The sequence below is a fragment of the Arachis ipaensis genome, chromosome B6 (assembly GCF_059453495.1).
Source record: "Arachis ipaensis isolate K30076 ecotype BB chromosome B6, ASM5945349v1, whole genome shotgun sequence".
In the NCBI taxonomy this organism is placed as follows: domain Eukaryota; kingdom Viridiplantae; phylum Streptophyta; class Magnoliopsida; order Fabales; family Fabaceae; genus Arachis; species Arachis ipaensis.
The window spans coordinates 112481071-112501962 of record NC_142441.1 but is presented as its reverse complement, the minus strand read 5'-3'; the positions used below and the strand labels follow the sequence as shown (position 1 = coordinate 112501962).

Below are 20892 nucleotides of genomic sequence, written 5' to 3'. Positions count from 1 at the left end.
TTGCTCAGAAGATGATGGAAAAGGTTTGCTATTGCTAAACCTATTTCTCCCACCATTATTATTATTGAGGCCTTGATTAGGCTTCTGCTGATCCTTCCATGAGAAATTAGGATGATTTCTCCATGAAGGATTATAGGTGTTTCCAGAGAATTCTCCCATGTAATTCACCTCTTCCATTGCAGGATTCTCAGGGTCATAAGCTTCTTCTTCAGAGGAAGCTTCTTTAGTACTGCCGGATGCAGCTTGCATTCCAGTCAGACTCTGAGAGATCATATTGACGTGCTGAGTCAATATTTTATTCTGATCCAATATGGCATTCAGAGTATCAATCTCAAGAACTCCTTTCTTCTGAGTTGACCCATTATTCATAGGATTTCTTTCAGAAGTATACATGAACTGGTTATTTACAACCATCTCAATGAGTTCCTGGGCTTCTGCAGGCGTCTTCTTCAGATGAAGAGATCCACCAGCAGAGTGGTCCAATGACATCTTGGATAATTCAGACAGACCATCATAGAATATACATAAAATGCTCCATTCTGAAAGCATGTCAAAAGGACACCTTCTGATCAATTGCTTGTATCTTTCCCAAGCTTCATAGAGGGATTCACCTTCCTTCTGTCTGAAGGTTTGGACTTCCACTCTAAGCTTGCTCAATTTTTGAGGTGGAAAGAATTTGGCCAAGAAAGCATTGACCAACTTTTCCAAAGAGTTTAGGCTTTCTTTAGGTTGTGAGTCCAACCATGTCCTAGCTCTGTCTTTTACAGCAAAGGGAAAAAGCATAAGTCTGTAGACCTCAGGATTAACCCCATTGGTCTTAACAGTGTCACAGATTTACAAGAATTCAGCTAAAAACTGATGAGGATCTTCCAATGGAAGTCCATAAAACTTATAATTCTGCTACATTAGAGAAACTAATTGAGGCTTAAGCTCAAAGTTGTTTGCTCTAATTGCAGGAATTGAGATGCTTCTTCCATAGAAGTCAGAAGTGGGTGCAGTAAAGTCACCATGCATCTTCCTTGCATCTCTACCATTGTTGTTATTTTCGGCTGCCATGTCTCCTTCTTTTTCGAAAATTTCTGTTAGGTCCTCTCTAGAGTGTTGTGCTTTAGCTTCTCTTAGCTTCCTCTTCAGATTTCTTTCAGGTTCAGGATCAGCTTCAACAAGAATGTTCTTATCCTTGCTCTTGCTCATATGAAAAAGAAGAGAACAGAAAAGAATAGGAATCCTCTATGTCATAGTATAGATATTCCTTTATGTGAGTAGAAGAATAGAAGAAATAGAATGAAGAAGGGAGAAGAAGAATTCGAACACAGAGAGAGGGAGAGGGTTCGAATTATAAGAAGAAGAGAAGTGTTAGTAATCAAATAAATAAATAGAAAGAGATGAGGGAGGAAGGAAATTCGAAAGTTAATTAAAAGAAAAGAAAGATATTTTTATTTTTATTTTAATTATTGGTTAGTATTCAAAAATATTAAAAGAAATAAAATAAAACTAAAACTTAAAACAATTAGTTAATTAAAAAGAATTTTGAAAAAAAAGGTTAGTTATTTTCGAAAATTAAGTAGTTAGGTGATTTTGAAAAAGATAAGAAATAGTAAAACAATCAAAAAGTCAAGTAGTTAATTGAAAAAGATTTGAAAATCAATTTTGAAAAGATAAGAAGTTAGAAAAAGATTTAAAATTAAGTTTTGAAAAAGATATGATTGGAAAAAAAGATTTGAAAAGGAAATTATAGTTGATTACTTGACTAACAAGAGACTAAAAGATATGATTCTAGAATTTAAGGATTGAACATTTCTTAATAGGCAAGTAACAACTTGAAACTTTTTGACTCAAAACATTAATTGTTAGCATTAATTTCGAAAATATGAAATAAAAATAAGAAAAAGATTTTGAAAATTAATTTTGAAATTTTCGATAATATTTAGAAGAAAAATGAAAAAGATTTGATTTTTGAAAAATATTTGAAAAGATAAAAATTTTTAAATTGAAATTTTGACTTGACTAATAAGAAACAACTAAATTTTAAAAATTTTTGACCAAATCAACTCAAAATTTTGAAATTTATTAGTAAAATAAGGGGAAGATATTATTTTTTATTTTTGAATTTTTAATGAGGAGAGAGAAAAATACCTAACAAACACAAGATATAAGAAATTAAAATAAAAACAACTAATGCATGCAAGAACACCTTGAATGTCAAGATGAACACCATGAACACTTTGAAGATCATGATGAACATCAAGAACATATTTTTAAAAATTTTTAAACTTTGGACACTATGAACTCGAAAATGCATAAGAAAAACAAGACACAAAACAATAAAAATCAAAGATCAAACAAAGAAAATCATCAAGAACAACTTGAAGATCAAGAAAGAACACATGCATAAATTTTCAAAAATTTAGAAAATTAAAAAGATGCAATTGACACCAAACTTAAAAGTTGACACAAGACTCAAACAAGAAACACAAAATATTTTTGGTTTTTTTTATGATTTTATTAAAATTTTTTGTAATTTCTTTCAAAAATTATTTTGGAAAAAGAAAATAAAGGGATACAAAATTTTTAATAAGAATTCCAGGAATCATGCAATGTTAGTCTAAAGTTTCGGTCCAAAAGAATTAGACATGGCCAATGGCCAGCCAAGCTTTAAGTGAAAGCTTCGGTCCAAAAGATTTAGACATGGCCAAATAGCCATCCAAGCTTTAGCAGAGCATTACATACAACAGCCAAATTGATCGGAACCAAAAGGCTCTTGCAAAGATAAGTGGAAACCTCAGTCCAAAAGATTAGATATGGCTAAATAGCCAGCCAGGCTTCAACATATCTTATGAAACTCTAGAATTCGTTCTTAAAAATTCTGAAGAACATATTTAAATAATTTTTTTGAATTTTTCGAAAACTATATATTTTTTTGTAAATTTTATTTCGAAAAGAAAATTAAAAAGCTTAAACATAAAATAAAATTACCTAATCTAAGCAACAAGATGAACCGTCAGTTGTCCAAACTTGAACAATCCCTGGCAACGGCGCCAAAAACTTGGTGGACGGAAATTGTGATTCACACTTTTCACAACTCCGCACAACTAACCAGCAAGTGCACTGGGTTGTCCAAGTAATAAACCTTACGTGAGTAAGGGTCGATCCCACGGAGATTGTCAGCTTGAAGCAAGCTATGATCATCTTGTAAATCTCAGTCAGGCGGATTCAATTGGTTATGAGATTTTGATAATTAAAATATAAATAAAACATAAAATAAGATAGAGTTACTTATGTAATTCACTGGTGGGAATTTCAGATAAGCGTCTGGAGATGCTTTGTTGCTTCTGAACCTCTGCTTTCCTATTGCCTTCTTCCAACCATGCGTTACTTCCTTCCATGGCAAGCTGTAAGATCCTCTCAGTGAAAATGGTCCTCTACGGTTTCTGCATGGCTAATCAAATGTCGAATTTCTCGTTTCGGATGAAAAATACCAGGTACAGCTACCGCATGGCTAATTATCTGTTGGTTCCTGCTAGCATCGGAATAGGATCCATTGATCCTTTTGCACACTGTCACTGCGCCCAACATTCACAGTTTTGAAGCTTGTCACAGTCATCCCTTCCCGGATCCTACTCGGAATACCACAGACAAGGTTTAGACTTTCCGGATCCCAGAAATGCTGCCAATAATTCTAGCCTATACCACGAAGATACTAATCTCACGGACTCGGTCCGTGTATTAGATATCCAAGAGAATATACTCTAACTGTCGTCCAATGACTACGTTGAACATCATGTAGACCGCTTTGTGGTTGTAAGACCCAGAGCTTTTAAAAGAGAGCTATCATGAGCTAATTTCAAATTCAGTATTTCTGTAGCCTTAATTTCAGAAATTATTTTTATTAAAGATAACTAAGGCAAGGTTTGATTTATTGAATTTGAAATAAGTTATAATTATTATTATCCAATTTTACAATTATTGGATTATTTTCTATATTTTAATTATAAAGTTGATAGTTATGAAATAATAAGGATTTTATATGATTTGGATTAGATAAGTAATATTTTAAATATTAATACTGCTATTTTGGAAAATAAAAAAATTAAGTATATTATTTCTAATTATTTGATTTGGGCATTTTATTGAAAGTAATTTGTAAAATTGATGAGCAAATAGTATTTTCTATGTACTAATAGTGTTGGATTTAATTTGGATTTCAATTACTAAATTATTTCCAATTTTATTTGAAATTACCAAAGTACCCTTAATCCTTAGTTTCAAAAACATGAAACCCTAATAGCCACCGAGCCTTTCCCCCCAAACACCCAGCAGTGGCAGCACACACACTCAAAGTTTTCTTTTTCTCTGAAAGAATGAAAAAGAAAGAAGAATGGGGGTAAGGGGAAAGGGGCCGTGGAATAAGGGAGAAGGAGAGGAAGACTCGCGCCGGCGTGCTGGTCTCACCGCCGCCATCGCGCCGCCGTCCTACTCAACGTTGCCATCCCATCTTTCCACGCCGTCGTGCTACGCCTTGAGGGCTGTCACGCAAGGGAAGAGAGAAGAGAGTGTGCCGACGTGTCCTGCTGTCGACCCACGTCTCGCCGTCGCACCACCGTCCCCGTGCCGCTGTCATTCGGTCCATCCACGAGTCGCCGAACCAGGCTGAGAGAAAGGGAGACGCGCGAAGGAGAGAACGGATCTGAGGCCGAGCTGAGGTCCAACCACCGCGTCGGAGTCCTATCGAGTTGCCGTCGTACGCGCCATGACCTGCAGCCGCGCCGTTGCCAGTCGTGCTTACTCTGCCGCCATGAAGCCCAGCTGCTGTTGGGAACCTTGTCGCCGCTCATGGGGTGCGCCGGTAAGCCTCTGCCACCAGAAAACATCACTTCTGCTGCGTCGCCAGAGTTCTGGCCGCCGGAAAGACCTCGCTGCCGTAGTGGTTGTGGTCCACTGTATGGCCGCCGGAGAAAACCGCCTTGGCCGCTGAAACCACCGCCGGTAAGGGTCTTTGCAGTTGGTTCTCAATCCTTCCTGTTCCTGGGTCTCATGGTCATGACGTTGTTATGCAGTCACGGTTATCATGATCGGAAGTCGTCACCGCTGCCGCTTGAGGTGGCTGCCGCCGAACCTGTTCGGAGGCTGCCACTGTTCTGGTTCAGCCGTTCCTCTTTTGGTTCGGTAAGCATTTTCGATTTTAAAGCCCTTTAGTTACTATTCTGTTATCATACGCTGAGGTTTGTGGCGTTAATTGCTATACGATTGAGTTTCGGTTCTTGTATGTTACGATTAGAGTTGTTGAGATTGTTGCGAAAGTGGCTTGGAACCGAGGTTTTGGCTGCCGGGATTTTGATTGTTGATTTCGGGTCGAGGCGGAAAGGATTATGTGATGCGTTTGGGCTATGCTTTTGCGTTTTGAGGTAGGGGTGCTTTCCAAAAACTATATTCTTGTATATTGGAATTATTACATATGGGTACTGATGTGAGGATGTGTATTTGGTGATTGTATCAGTCCTATGTATTGTTTGGTTGTTTTGTATGATTATGGGTGTTTATTTGACTCGACTGTTGTGTGGCTTTGTGAAACAAAATGCTTTTGAAATTGATTCTTTTAAAGCTTTGAGATCGAGTTGAATCCGTTGGAAATTGATTTGAATCGAATGGATTTTCTTGAGAATGTGTAAAACAGAATACACTATTGATTCCAGCCTAGCTGGCTTTAAATGATCTGGTTTTTGATAAATGATTGTTGCTGAATCGTTTCTTTAAAGCTTTAGAAATGAGTTTATTCGGCTGATAATGAGTTGATTTTGAAACGGTTTTCTGGAAATATGGTATTGAGGTTGACTGTTGAATTTTGGCTTGCCTTTGAATTGATTTTGGATTTTTGGGCTGTTGGAAAAGGATTGTGGAATGGTTTGGTTGGAACCCAAATCAGGTGGCAAAGTCCAAATTTTAGGGGAGATGCTGTCGAAATTTCTATAAAATCCGAGTCTTTACTGAAATGTTGTTTGGAGAAATGATGATTTAAAGACTTCTACTATTTTATTTGAATTATCAAGAAAAGGATGATTCATGCTTTTGAAATGAATTACTAAAGAGGAAATTCTAATTTAGTCTTGCTTCTTAAGAAAAGCATTGTATCTCCTTTGGGAGGAAGTTATTTAGATGAAATTTATGTTTTAAAGCTGTTTTAAGTGTGACAAGGGCTATGCCTTTGAATTTGACTTGAGGATTTCAATTAGAGGAGTTTCAATGACTTTGAAAGAACCCGAATGTCTATTGACAAGTTTCATTTTGAAATGTTTTGAGAAAGGTTTTAAGTACTCTTTGAATTCTAAATTCTTGCAAGACTAAAACAATTTTGAACAGTTGAAACGTTCTAGAATTTATCATAGGAGTTGAAGCTGGTTTTGCCTAAGTAAAGGAAACGGCTTGAAAGAAGTAAATGATTACGTGACTCGGTTTTGCTTAGATCCTATTTTATTACTCAAATCGAAAATCCAAGGTTTTAATGATTTTAAATGAATTTGGCGAAATGAGTTATGCTATTCTCCCCTAAGGACTTGGGACCTTGCCGAGAAACTTTGTTATAAAATCCCATTGTTGGATGGATGATTTTGAATGTTTCAAAATGAATCTTTAACTTTTTATGGTTATGGAAGTTTTGAAAAGAGGATGCCGAGAGTAGCATGGTTTTAAAAGGGGAATTTACCTTGAGTAAAAGTGGCTTATGAGCCTGAGATGATTTGAGAAATGAGATCTTTAAAGCCAAGGCTGAAAAGAGTTGGAACTTGATTTCAAAGTGAAATGATTTGGGAAAAAGTGATTTATGTCTTAAATGCCGATTTTATGAATTGATGATGTTGAAGGTGGAAGTGCCATTTTGTTGTGAGCCGGAATGGCTGTGTATGATTATAAATATTGGTTGGTTCTGGATTGAACCGTGAGCCGGAATGGCTGTGTATGATATGAATATTGGCTGGTTCTGGACTGAACTGTGAGCCGGATGGCTGAGATGGATGTTGATCCATGGAAGAGATTGAATGCATGTATATGCTGAATCATTGATAAATGTGAATGTTGCACTTCCACTATCGGAGATGAGGGTTTCCTTGGAAGGAAGCAGTGGCTAGCCACCACGTGCTCCAGGTTGAGACTCGAAGCTCTTTTGACCTTATGTCGTAAGTGTGGCCGGGCACTGTGAAAGTCCCGGATGAGCTCGCCCCCGTAAATATTCACCAGTGAGGGTGATGGATATGGATCATGATTATGATCAAGTTTATGATGAGTATAACTCGAGTTGGGGATGCGCGACAGAGGGACAGTCCAATGGTTAGCTACCAGGACTTGTCGGGTTAGCTTTATAACCGACAGATGATATCATCAGCCACTAGGGACAGGCATGCATCATATGCATCTATGTGACATTGCTTGGGCGTGCATATCATACTTGGTTTGCCTGTGTGATTAATTGCTAATTGTTCTACTTGTAATAACTGTTTGTTTGTGCTTGCATCTTCCTATTTGTGTTTGCTACTGGGACTCTGTTGAACTGTGGTGATTGGTTGATAGTTGAATTGTTTGGGCCTAGGGCCGTCGTTGGAATGAGATGAACCGAGGGTTGATTTCGGTTTTGTGTTTCTGGTTTGGAACAAAATATGAAAGGCTATTTTGTTTCAGCATAGATAAATCGTTTTGAAAGGCTTTTGAGTTTTTGAGAATTGAATGGTTCCTCTTTCAGAAAAGATTTCCGACTTTACTTTTATTGTAAACCATTGTTTTTGAAAAGAGGCATAAGACAGTTATTAGTCACTGGTACGGTTTATCTTCATGTATCCTATTACAGTAATTCCCAAAAAACCCTCTACTGAGAACCCTTTCGAGGATGATGTTCTCACCCCCCCTACATTTTTCCCCTTTCAGGATATGGCGCAGAAGGTATGAAGAGTTCATTTAGTTGTTATTGAGATGCTCTGTATTGCTTTAGTATATTTTTGTTCCCTCGCCTTTATCTTGATACATTCTGTAAGAGGGATAGGAATTGTATTGGGTAATGGTTGTAATATTATATATATATATATATATGGATGTACTCTTTATGAGTTTTTGTAAGTTGTATGGTATCTATGGATGTATATTATCGGATGAAAGTATTTTTGGGAGCAGTATTGCGGTTTAAAGTTTCAAACAGGCTCATATTTTAGTATTAAATAGCATCAGTGTTGTCGTCATGTCCGAGTTATCAAAGTTGCGCAGCCGGAAGCGTGAGCTTTGGTAGCTAGGGTGTTACAGTGGTTGACAGGCACGCGGATCTTGGCTAAGCGAGTAACGAAGATTGGGTGATTGTCACGGGTCACCCCTTCATTCTGACTTAACTGAATTAAGTACGAGAGTATATATTGGAGAAGAAGTAGGCGTGAATTGAAAGAAAAACAATAGTACTTGCATTAATTCATGAAGAACAGCAGAGCTCCACACCTTAATCTATGGGGTGTAGAAACTCCACCATAGAAAATACATAAGTGAAAAAGGTCTAGGCATGGCCGTGAGGCCAGCCCCCAAACGTGAACAATGGTCTATGATAGAATAAGAGCGAAAAGTCTTCTAATACAATAGTAAGAAGTGTTATTATACTAAACTAGCTACTAGGGATTACAGAAAATGAGTAACTAAGTGCATATAGTGCAGAAATCCACTTCCGGGGCCTACTTGGTGTGTTCTTGGGCTGAGCATTGAAGCTTTTTCTTGCATAGGCTGTTCCTGGAGTTAAACGCCAGCTTTGGTGCCAGTTTGGGCGTTTAGCTCCAATTCTGGTGCCAGTTTGGGCGTTTTATGCCAAGATGTTTTAGGCTGGATTTGGACGCCAGTTTGGGCCATTAAATCTCAGAAAAAGTATGAACTATTATATATTTTTGGAAAGCCCAAGATGCCTACTTTCCAATGCAAGAGGGTCAGAATCCAACAGCATCTGCAGTCCTTTTTCAGCCTCTGAATCAGATTTTTGCTCAGGTCCCTCAATTTCAGCTAGAAAATACCTGAAATTACAGAAAAATACATAAACTCATAGTAAAATCCAGAAATATAATTTTTGAATAAAAACTAATAAAAAATAACTAAAACATACTAAAAACTAAGTAAAAACAATGCCAAAAAGGGTATAAATTATCTGCTCATCAAACCCCTTTTTCTTTATGTTTACCATATTAGTCTTATACTTTATTCATAAATAACCCTTTTGTCCTTGTACTCATAATTATTTGTTTTATCATGCTCTTTTTTTTAAAATGACTGTTTTACTCCTAGACCTCATAACTAAGTAGCTTCACTCTTATATTTTTCAAAATTATCAATTTGCCTTTTCTATCTCCTAACTTACTATTTTGACCTGAAACTTTTTATTAATGAAGGTTTTATCCTTCCTAGCCTATTTTACCATTTTAACCCCAAATTTTTTATCCTTATCCTAGAGATTTGTCATTTTTATACTTTTATCCCTAGACTTTACTACCTTTGTTAATTATGCCCGAAACTTTATTTTATTTACACTTTAGGTCCAAATCTTTTATAATTTCATTTTTATCCCTAAGCCTTCTATGTCCATATTTTTAAACCCAATATTTTACTAATTACAATTTTAACCCACTTTTATCCCAAGTTACATATTGATCCAAAGTTAATGCATCATACTTTTTTCATAGAGTTAAAGATTACGTTTATGTCTCTTTTAGACTCTTTTAGTCACTTTTATTCTAGTCCCTGAATTATTTTATGTTTTCAACCTCTTTAAGCATTCTATGAAATATTTTACTTGCTCTTTATCATTCAAAACTTAGAATTTGTCCCAAGAGCTTTTGTGCCATTTGGCCACCTTCATCATCACATAAATTCATCAAACTTTCATAACAAGTATTAATAGAATGTTTCAAATATTCATTCATGTATCAAGCAATATCATAAACAATCAAAATCATTTATCATCACCGAAATGCCATCAAGCATCAATAGAAACACTTTATTCACATAAGAGGTCTTCTAACTAGTCCTAACCTTCTTTTGCTAGTCTCCTCAAATCACTTTCTTAGTACTTCTAGTCTCCAAAATATCATAAATGCAAACAACACATCATTTAATTAGGAGTAGACCTCATGGCCGAATCCATAGGGAGAGGAAAGGGAATGAATTCTCGCCATCTTAAGCTTGAGTATTGCTGTGTGAATTTCTTAAGGTTCCTAGGGCACGATACATAAGTGAAACATGGTTTAGACAAGAGGAACACAATCTCATGCTTCTTGGAACCATATAGCCGAACATGTTGTGAAAGAAAAGGAAGACTTTCTTACCCTTTTGACGTTAGATTTTTTATGTCTAGTCACTCTTTTGGAAGCTCCTAATGTTGGTTTTTTTTACAAGAAATGAATAACCATAATCTCTTCATGGAACAGTATGATGACCGAATTGAGATGATGAGAAGTGAAGGTATTCTCTTCACTTACGTTGAGGATCTTGAAGGAAAATCAATAGAATGAGAGAGGTAGTCCTAGCTTGTTGGTTGCTTGAGAGGTGGTTGATGCCAGGGCATTTTGGCCAGTTTCACTGACCTTTTCTTTACTATTTTTAGGGTAGTTTCATGCATTTCCTTAGAAAATAAGATAGTTTTGGGTAGATATTCACTTACATCTTGATTCAAGCATAAATTGTGCACTTTACATGATTTCATGAGGATTTTGCATGAATTTAATGACAAATTGGATGTTGTACTTCCCATGACTTGGACTAGAACTTTGATGCACTCTATTGCTTGATTTCAGGACAAAGGAAGCAAGAAAGAACCACGTTAGCAGCCACGTTAATCTAATTAACGTAACTCCTAACGTGGAATGGGAGTAACTTGCAAAGTTAATGAGAAAAGTAATCGCCAATAACGCTCTCGAAGCCATCATTGCCCACGTTAAGAGTCACGTTAACTAAGTTAACGTGAACTCTAACGTGGAGAAAAGGAAATGGAGCCAACGTTAGTGACACTTACCTTTGTCACTAACATTGGGCCAAGCTCATAAGTGGCCACGTTAGTTACCACGTTAACTTAGTTAACGTGGCTGCTAATGTTAAGAAGCAAAAGAGAAGCCAACGTTAGTGACATTTAACTTTGTCACTAACGTTGGCCAAGCCTCCACAAGCCACGTTAACTTCCACGTTAACTTCGTTAACGTGGAAGCCAACGTGAGAAAGTAAATGATCGCCAACGTTAGTGACACCTAACTTTGTCACTAACGTTGGAATGAACCACACAAGCCACAATGAGCCACATTAACTTAGTTAACGTGGAAGCTAACGTGAAGAAGAAAGATGATGAGCCAACGTTAGTGACATTCACCTTTGTCACTAACGTTGGAGATGGCTAGCATTGCTACGTTAGAGGCCACGTTAACCTAGTTAACGTGGACTCTAACGTGGGAGATAGGGGCACATTGGAACGTTAGTGACAAAGTTAAGTGTCACTAACGTTCTTGAAGGTTGGCAAGTTAACGTTAAGAGCCATGTTAACTAAGTTAACGTGGACTCTAACGTAAGAAAGGGGGAGGCTTCTCAACGTTATTGGGAAAGGTAAGTCCCAATAACGTGTGCGAAGGACCAAGAGGCAATGTTAGTGGCAACGTTTGTGCCACTAACGTTGAGGTTAACGTGGCTCTAACTTGGGTCAGGAACGTTAGTGAAAAAGGTGATTGTCACTAACGTTCTTGAACCCACAATTTCACTTAACGTTAACACCACTAACGTCCTGAGCTAAAGTCTCTGCCCACTTCACACTTTCTCTCTGCAAGTAAAACTAAGCCCAATGAAGAAGATAACTGCTTCAAACTCAAGATCCAAAGGCCCATACCCATGACTTGAAGAGCCAACTAGAAGATCAGAAGAGTAGTATATATAGGAGTAGCTTTGAATTAAAATGAGAGTTGGAAATTATAGGGAGCCTCTTGGCATAGAACTACTCTCTGTATTTTACTTTCTCTGCACTTATAGTTTCATCATGTATTCTCCATCTTTGTTTTCATTTTCCAGAGCTATGAACAACTAAACCCCTTTCATTGGGTTAGGGAGCTCTGTTGTAATTTGATGGATCAATACTAGTTTTCATTATTCTTCTTCTATCTTTTCTCTTGATTTTACTTGAAAGCTTTCGATCTTCATCCAATTGGGTAGTTATCTTGGAAAAGAAGCTATTCAAACTTGGATCTCTTCTGAACCTTGAAAGAGGAATGAAGAGATCATGCTAGAAATGCTTTCTCATGCTGGACCAAATTGGGTTTGGATGGATATGTGACTATAATCCTCTCAACACTTGATTTGGGAAATGCATGTGGTATAATCAGTGACCATACTTCATCTTTTCTCATGAGCAATTGACCAAAGAATTGGCTATTGATCAAGATTTGAGAGATTGAATTACAAGAAATTATAATTCGATCACTTAAGATTGCCAATGAGATCAATGAGTGCATTGATTGAGGAAGAGATGAAAATGAAATTGATCCGGAGAATGCAACATCTCCTGAGCCCAATGAACTTCCCATTTCTAATCTTACCCATTCTCTTTAATTTCTGTCATTTACTTTTATGAGCAATTACCCCATTCCCATTTAAGATTCTGCAATTTACTTTCCATCATCTACATTCAGCTCTTTATTTCTAGCATTTACTTTTCTGTTATTTACTTTCCCGCCATTTAATTTTCTATAATTCTCAACTCAAATTTTGATTCACTCAACTAGAACATTCCTCTAATTAAAGTTGCTTGATCAATCAATCCCTGTGGGATTCGACCTCACTCTATTGTGAGTTTTTACTTGACGACAAATTCGGTACACTTGCCGAAGGAAATTTGTTATGAGACAAGTTTTCCATGCATCAAGTTTATGGCGCCGTTGCCGGGGATTGATTATGCATCAACAATGATTAAATTGGAAGATAACTAGATTGAGCATTTTTGTTTTGTTTGATTTAATTTTCTGTTTGAGTAATTCACTTTCAGTTCTGGTTAATTTCTTCCCTTCCCCCTACTTTTTCAATTTTCTTTGTTATTTACAATTCAGTTCACTAACCCATTAATTGTTTGATATATTGCATCACTCACACTAACAGTAACTCTAACAGAATACTTTCTGCATTTATTTTCCTTGCTTGTGCTTTGTTGGTTGTATGACAGGGAGAAGAAGCGGGGCTTCAACTTCCTTTGATTCTGAACCTGAGAGAACCCTCTTTAGATTAAGGAGGGAAGCAAGAGGAAAAAGAGTGGTTGGTGCTGAGGAAGAGGATGAATACTTTGAACCAAACATGGAAGAAAACATGGAAGACCATCGTGAGGAAGAGGCTCACAACCATGGCGGAGGAGGTCGAGCAAATCATGCTAGGGAGGATAGAAGAGTTTTAGGCTCTTACATCAATCCAAACCCAGGAAACTGTGGAAGTAGCATTCAAAATCCAACCATCCATGCCAACAATTTTGAACTAAAACCACAGCTTATCACCCTTGTTCAGAACAACTGTTCATTCGGAGGGAGTGTCCAAGAAGACCCCAATCAACATCTAACCACCTTCCTGAGAATATGTGACACAGTAAAGTCTAATGGTGTTCATCCTGACGCCTATAGACTGCTCTTATTTCCATTCTCACTCAAGGATAAGGCAGCCAAGTGGCTGGAGTCTTTCCCGAAGGAGAGTTTGACAACTTGGGAAGATGTGGTGAACAAATTCTTAGCACGATTCTACCCCCCTCAACGAATCAATAGGCTGAGAGCTGAGGTCCAAACTTTCAGGCAACAAGATGGTGAGACTCTTTATGAAGCATGGGAGAGGTTTAAGGACCGGACAAGGAGGTGTCCACCTAACATGTTCAACGAATAGGTGCAGCTGCACATTTTCTATGAAGGCCTGTCATATGAATCAAAGAAGGCTGTAGACCATTCATCAGGAGGATCTTTGAACAAGAAGAAGACTATTGAGGAAGCCATAGATGTCATTGAAACAGTAGCAGAGAATGACTATTTCTATGCTTCTGAAAGAGGCAACACGAGAGGAGTGATGGAGCTAAACAATGTAGATGCTCTGCTGGCTCAGAACAAGCTCATTGTCAAGCAGCTGGCTGACCTAACCAAGAAGATGGAGAGGAACCAAGTAGCAGTAATCACCACTTCATCAACAACCCAAGAAGGAGTGAATGAAGAAGCAGAGGGAAGTCAGGAGCAAGTCAACTACATTGGGAATTCACCTAGGCAAAACCATGATCCATACTCCAAGATCTACAACCCTGGCTGGAGGAATCACCCAAACTTTGGGTGGGGAAATCAACAAGACCAAGGCCTTGATCAAAGACGCCCAAATCCCAATAATGCAGCCCATCAACATTTCACATCTAGACCATATCAACACCCCCATAACAACACCTCTCCACATTCATATCAAAACCAAAATAACTTACCTCATCCTTCCACCTCTAATCCCAATCTACCATCATTTGATGATAGACTCTCAAGGATTGAGAATCTACTTGAAGGCATAGGCAAAGAGATTCAAGACAGTAAAGCGTTCTGAGAAGAAGTGATGTCCAATATGCAGAACCAGGATGCTGCCATCAAGAAACTTGAGACACAAATTGGCTACTTATTCAAGCAAATCCCCAGCCACAACCTTCGCAGTAATACTAACTCAACCAAAAGGGAGGAGTGTCAGGCTATCACCCTTCGGAGTGGGAAGAAAATGAAGAAAATCCCCCAGAAACCACAAGAAAAGGACTCAAATAAAGAGGAAGAAGAGTAGGACGAAGCTCGAGTTCCCACTTTGAGTTCACAAAAAGGGGAAGGAGTGCTGAAGCCAGACGTCCCAAGAGTCCCATACCCTCAGCAATTAAAGAAGAAGGGAGATGACAATCAGTTTTCGAGATTTTTGGAAATCTTCAAGAAACTGCAAATCAACATACCCTTTGCTGAAGCAATAGAACAAATGTCACTCTACGCCAAGTTCTTGAAGGAGCTCATGACTAAGAAGAGAAGCTGGAAGAACAACGAGACTGTGATACTAACCGAAGAATGTAGTGCTATCATTCAGCACAAACTGCCCCAAAAATTGAAGGATCCTGGGAGTTTTCAGATCCCTTGTATTATAGGAGAAATCACAGTGGAGAAAGCTCTTTGTGACTTAGGAGCCAGCATCAATTTGATGTCAGTAGCTATGATGAGGAAGATGAAGATAGAGGAGGCTAAACCAACAAAAATAGCCTTACAGTTGGCAGACAGATCGTTCAAGTTCCCTCATGGCGTAGTAGAGGATTTGCTGGTGAAAGTGGGAGACTTCATATTCCTGGCAGATTTCGTAGTGCTGGACATGCAGGAGGAAGCCAAGACCTCCATTATCCTGGGAAGGCCGTTCTTGGCCACTGTTGGAGCTGTCATTGATGTCCAAAAAGGTGATCTCACCCTGAGATTACACAATGAAAAGATGACAATCAATGTGTTCAAGGCCATGAGTTACCCACAAGAACAACTGGGGGAATGTATGAGGTTGGACTCACTTGAAGAGGAAGTGCAGGAGAGTTTTGAAGAAGAAGATTATGAAGAGCCCGAAAGAATAATAGAGGAAGAGTGTACATCAAGTGAAGAGGTTTCAACAACAGAAATTGGCATACCAGGTGCACCAAAGGAAGAGAACGAAAAGTCAGAAGCACCTAAATTTGAACTCAAAGCACTGCCACCCACTCTCAAATATGCATACTTAGGAGAAAATGAAAATTACCCAGTGATCATAAGCTCATGCCTCAGCAAAGATCAAGAGGATGAACGGATCAAAGTACTGCGACAGCACAAGGATGCCATTGGTTGGACACTTGCTGACCTAACGGGGATAAGTTCGGCCATATGCATGCACAAGATACTACTGGAAGATGATGCCAAACCATCCATTCAATCCCAAAAAAGGTTGAACCCAATCATGAAGGAAGTGGTACAGAAGGAAGTTATGAAGTTATGGAAAGGGGGGTAATCTACCCAATTTCAGACAGCCCCTGGGTTAGTCCCGTGCATGTCGTCCCAAAAAAGGGAGGAATTATCGTGGTTCCCAATGAGAAGAACGAACTAATTCCTACAAGGACAGTCACAGAATGGCGGATGTGCATATACTACAAGAAGCTCAATGAGGCTACATGAAAAGATCATTTCCCCCTTCCATTCATGGATCAGATGTTGGAAAGACTTGCAGGGCACGCATATTATTGTTTTCTCGACGGTTATTCAGGATATAACCAAATAGTGGTTGATCCCAGGGATCAAGAGAAAACCTCATTCACTTGCCCATATGGAGTGTTTGCCTACAGGCGCATGCCATTTGGGCTATGTAATGCACTTGCGACTTTCCAACACTGCATGCTTTCTATCTTTTCAGATATGATAGAAAAATTCATTGAAGTTTTTATGGATGATTTCTCAGTATTCAGAGATTCCTTCCCTAGTTGCCTACATCACCTCGCCTTGGTATTGAAAAGATGCCAAGAGACCAATCTGGTCTTAAACTGGGAGAAATGTCACTTTATGGTGACAGGAGGAATAGTCCTTGGTCACAAAGTTTCTAACCAAGGCATTGAGGTTGACAGAGCTAAAGTAGAACTTATTGAAAAACTACCTCTACCCAGTGATGTCAGGGCAATTAGGAGCTTTTTGGGGCATGCTGGTTTTTACAGAAGGTTTATTAAAGATTTTTCAAAGATAGCCAAGCCCTTAAGCAATCTCCTTGTATCTGATACACCATTTATCTTTGATGAAACATGCATGTTAGCCTTTGAAAATTTGAAAATGAGGTTGTCCTCTGCTCCTATCATTTTTCCACCTGATTAGAATTTACCATTTGAATTGATGTGTGATGCATCTGATTTTGCAGTTGGGGCAGTGTTAGGACAAAGGAAAGACAACTTAGTCCATGTGATATACTATGCTAGCAAAGTCCTCAATGATACTCAAAGAAATTATACCACTACTGAAAAGGAGTTACTAGCAATAGTTTTTGTATTTGACAAGTTTAGATCATACCTCATTGGTACTAAAGTGATTGTTTTTACAGATCACACAGCACTTAAATATTTGTTTGCCAAGCAAGAATCAAAACCAAGACTAATAAGATGGATCTTATTGCTGCAGGAATTCAATATTAAAATCAGAGACAAGAAAGGAGTAGAGAATAAGGTAGCAGATCACCTATCCAGGATTCCTCATGATAAAGGTGGAGCACATGATACAAGTGTGAATGAGCTCTTCCCTGATGAGTAGTTGATGACAGTTCACAAAGCACCATGGTTCGCAGACATTGCCAACTTCAAGGCAACTAGGGCCTTACCTCCAGAGATCAATAAACATCAAAAAAGGAAGCTCATGAATGATGCAAAATACTTTGTCTGGGATGAGCCATATCTCTTCAAGAAGTGTTCAGATGGAATCCTTAGGAGATGTGTTTCGGAAGAAGAAGGACGAGAGGTCCTATGGAATTGCCACGGCTCATGCTATGGAGGCCACTTTGGAGGGGACAGAACTGCAGCAAAGGTGTTACAAAGCGGATTCTTTTGGCCCACCCTTTTCAAGGATGCCAAAGAACTAGTAAAGAGCTGCAATGAATGCCAAAGATCTGGAAACTTGCCCAAAAGAAATGAGATGCCACAAAATTTCATCTTGGAACTGGAATTGTTTGATGTGTGGGGAATCAATTTCATGGGACCATTCCCAACCTCATATGCAAACAAGTACATCTTGGTAGCAGTGGATTACGTTTCCAAGTGGGTAGAGGCTATTGCAACCCCAACGAATGATAACAGGGTGGTCATGAACTTCCTCAGGAAGAATATCTTTAGCCAGTTTGGAGTCCCACGAGCACTCATCAGTGATGGAGGGAGCCATTTTTGTAACAGACCACTAGAAGCTCTTCTCCTACGATATGGGGTAAAACACAAGGTAGCCACACCTTACCATCCCCAAACAAGTGGACAAACTGAGATATCCAACAGAGAGCTAAAGAGGATTCTGGAAAAGACTGTGGGTGCATCCAGAAAGGATTGGTCGAAGAAGCTGGATGATGCTCTTTGGGCATACAAAACAGCATTCAAAACACCACTTGGAATGTCCCCATATCAACTAGTGTATGGGAAAGCTTGTCATTTACCACTGGAGCTGGAACACAAAGCTCTCTGGGCTATCAAGATACTAAATTTTGACAGCATTGCTGCTGGTGCAAAGAGGATCTTGCAGCTGCAAGAGATGGAGGAATTCAGGTCACAAGCCTATGAAAACACCAAGATGTATAAAGAGAAGGCAAAGAGAAGACATGACCTGCATCTTGCACCCAGGAGTTTCGAAAAGGGGCAGCGAGTACTCCTTTACAATTCCAAATTGAGACTGTTCCCAGGAAAACTCAAATCAAGGTGGTCCAGCCCTTTTCTTGTCACAAAAGTTTCGCCATATGGACACATCGAAATCATGGATGAAGGTTCAGAGAGGACTTTTACAGTGAACGGACAAAGACTCAAGCATTATCTGGGCAACATGGGAGAAAACCCCAGAGTACAGTATCATCTCAGGTAAAGGAGGAATCGTCGAGCTAGCGACGGTAAAAGAGTGCTCTGTTGGGAGGCAACCCAACCTCAGGTAGTTTTCTTTTCAGCTTTATTTCAATAAAGGTCACAAGCTGTTTCCCCTGTATTGCGAGGAGCTAAGTTTGGTGTTCCACACCAACACAATCTAAGAGTGAAAGTGTAATTCTAAGTTTGGTGTTCCACCAAAGGATATTAGTTAGAATCACACCCCACTCCCAAAGAACATTGCCAGCTCCAACCAGTCAAGAGAAACCACTTAGATGTAGTTAGACTTTAGGTAATCATTGTTTTGTTAATAACAAGATATGAGGTTCTCTGCATATATGCAATGTTTTGCACTGGGCAAGGAACTAAGTTTGGTGTTCACACACCAAATTAAAGTCAGAAGTCACAAGCATACATGCAAGCTAACTATTTCTCAAGTGCTTTGGGAACAAGCAACTTCCAATAACTTTACAGGAATCTTATGAGGAAATGGTGCACTTTCACCCAAGGAAGTGAAGTAGCAAGGACTAGGATGATGACAAAAAAAGAGGGCAACTAGAAATCATCACCCAAAGGTTGTATTGTTACTTAATTCCATTGTACTTAGAATGTTGAAAATTGGAAGTCCGAATGCACTTTTGATCAATAGTGACTCATTAATTGGAACCTTTTTCAGTTCTGTCTTTTAAGTTTTTAGTTGAATAGGTCTATGTTTGCTAGTTTTTATGTCACTGCATCCTTACTTTGCTTACTTGTATGCTTGTCCCTTTAAATCAAATAAAAAGAGAATGAGTGTTTACAAAAGACCAGAGTGGAGCTCATACTATGGAGTAAGTTCATGAGTTTATGGTATGATCATAAGTTAGCTAAGATGGTTCAACCACAAGGTGGGAAGACAACTATCTGTCATGAATACTATGCTTTGAACACACCCTATGAGACTAACTAAATAACAAGATCCTAATAAGAAAAAGGGGAAAAGAAAAATGAAAGTGGAAAAAAATAAATAAAAGTAAAAGAGTAAGCAATAAGGCTAGGCACCAATGGTTTTAATCTTGAGGCATGTGTCTGTGGTGTTCCTGTGTGAGGGATTTACTTGGATGAATAAGCTCTTAGGGGTGCCTTATCACTTGGTAACTTAGGTTAACTAACTCGGGATTATCAGCTGAAAGTCCACTATCAAGAGTAACCCTCACTACAGAGCATTTAGTAACCCAAAGAGGTGCTGGACACCAAGGTCTCAAGAAAAGAAAATAAATAAACCATATGCCTGTGGTGTGTATGTATGGGGGAGAGACTTGAGGAAGTAAGTCCTTAGGGGTGCTTCAACACCTAGCACCTTGAACCAACTGGTTCGGGAGTGTTGGCTAAAAGCTTATTTTAAAGAGTTGCCCCCTTACAGAGCACTTAGCTTAAGAACACAAATAAGCCCTGAAATGACAACAAAAGGATCAATGAATAAAAGTCTCATGGGATGCAATCACAGTGAGTATTCTAGGACATGATAAAGGTCTGAAAGCCAGGAATGAACCTAAGTTGCTATGCATGAAACCACCATAAAATCAGGGACATGACCTCCACAAGAATGACTCATTTATCTTGGCATTCCATTCATCATTCTCTTGTTCCAGTACTTGCTTAGGGACAAGCAAGCTTTAAGTTTGGTGATGTGATGCCAGGGCATTTTGGCCAGTTTCACTGACCTTTTCTTTACTGTTTTTAGGGTAGTTTCATGCATTTCCTTAGAAAATAAGCTAGTTTTGGGTAGATATTCACTTACATCTTGATTCAAGCATACATTGTGCACTTTACATGATTTCATGAGGATTTTGCATGAATTTAATGACAAATTGGATGTTGTACTTCCCATGACTTGGACTAGAACTTTGATGCACTCTATTGCTTGATTTCAGGACAAAGGAAGCAAGGAAGAACCACGTTAGCAGCCACATTAATCTAATTAACGTAACTCCTAACGTGGAATGGGAGTAACTTGCAAAGTTAATGAGAAAAGTAATCGCCAATAACGCTCTCGAAGCCATCATTGCCCACGTTAAGAGTCACGTTAACTAAGTTAACGTGAACTCTAATGTGGAGGAAAGGAAATGGAGCCAACGTTAGTGACACTTACCTTTGTCACTAACATTGGGCCAAGCTCATAAGTGGCCACGTTAGTTGCCACGTTAACTTAGTTAACGTAGCTGCTAACGTTAAGAAGCAAAAGAGAAGCCAATGTTAGTGACATTTAACTTTGTCACTAACGTTGGCCAAGCCTCCACAAGCCACGTTAACTTCCA

The 20892-nt window shown here is 38.6% G+C and overlaps 2 non-coding genes across 2 annotated transcripts; one reads left to right on the top strand and one right to left on the bottom strand.

Annotated features, from left to right (window-relative positions):
• Positions 1-543: 543 nt before the first annotated feature.
• Positions 544-651, top strand: LOC148562336 (small nucleolar RNA R71). Its single transcript, XR_015887553.1, has one exon. It is a non-coding gene; the product is annotated as a small nucleolar RNA R71 (small nucleolar RNA).
• Positions 652-13773: 13122 nt separating this feature from the next.
• LOC148562335 (small nucleolar RNA R71) lies at positions 13774-13877 on the bottom strand. Its single transcript, XR_015888218.1, has one exon. It is a non-coding gene; the product is annotated as a small nucleolar RNA R71 (small nucleolar RNA).
• Positions 13878-20892: the final 7015 nt, after the last annotated feature.